A 533-nucleotide genomic window follows, 5' to 3' on the forward strand; every position below is an offset into this window, starting at 1 on the left:
ATTTTTTTTTGATGCAGAGGATCAGACTCAGAGCTTGGTACAGGCTAAACATCTACTTTTCTTTTCTTTCTTTTTTTTGTAGAACCAGGGATTGAACTCAGGCCCTTGCGCTTGCCAGGGAAGCGCTTATTCCACTGAGCCATCTCCCTGGCCCTTAAACATCTATTTTTCCACTAAGTTATGCTCTAAACCAGTGAGGGCGAACCTTTTAGAGCTTTCAGTGACACAAATAGCCAGATTTGGCGTGCATGCCATAGGTTTACCACCACTTCTATACTGTAATTCTTTTTTTTTTTTTTTTTTTTTTTTTTGGCGGGCCGGGGATTGAACTCAGGCCCTTGCGCTTGCCACGCAAGTGCTTATTCTACTAAACCATCTCTCCGGCCCCTATACTGTAATTCTTAAGGAGCCAGAAGAAAGATGGGATGGAGCAAATTGAATAAATTATTATTGAAAGTAAATAATAGGAAAAAGGAAAAAGAAATAAGGGTAGTTCCAGATCCAGAATTTGGCAATTTTAGTTTAGAATAGGT

This window comes from Octodon degus, unplaced genomic scaffold (genome assembly GCF_000260255.1).
Source record: "Octodon degus isolate 3935 unplaced genomic scaffold, OctDeg1.0 scaffold00251, whole genome shotgun sequence".
Taxonomy (NCBI): Eukaryota; Metazoa; Chordata; class Mammalia; order Rodentia; family Octodontidae; genus Octodon; species Octodon degus.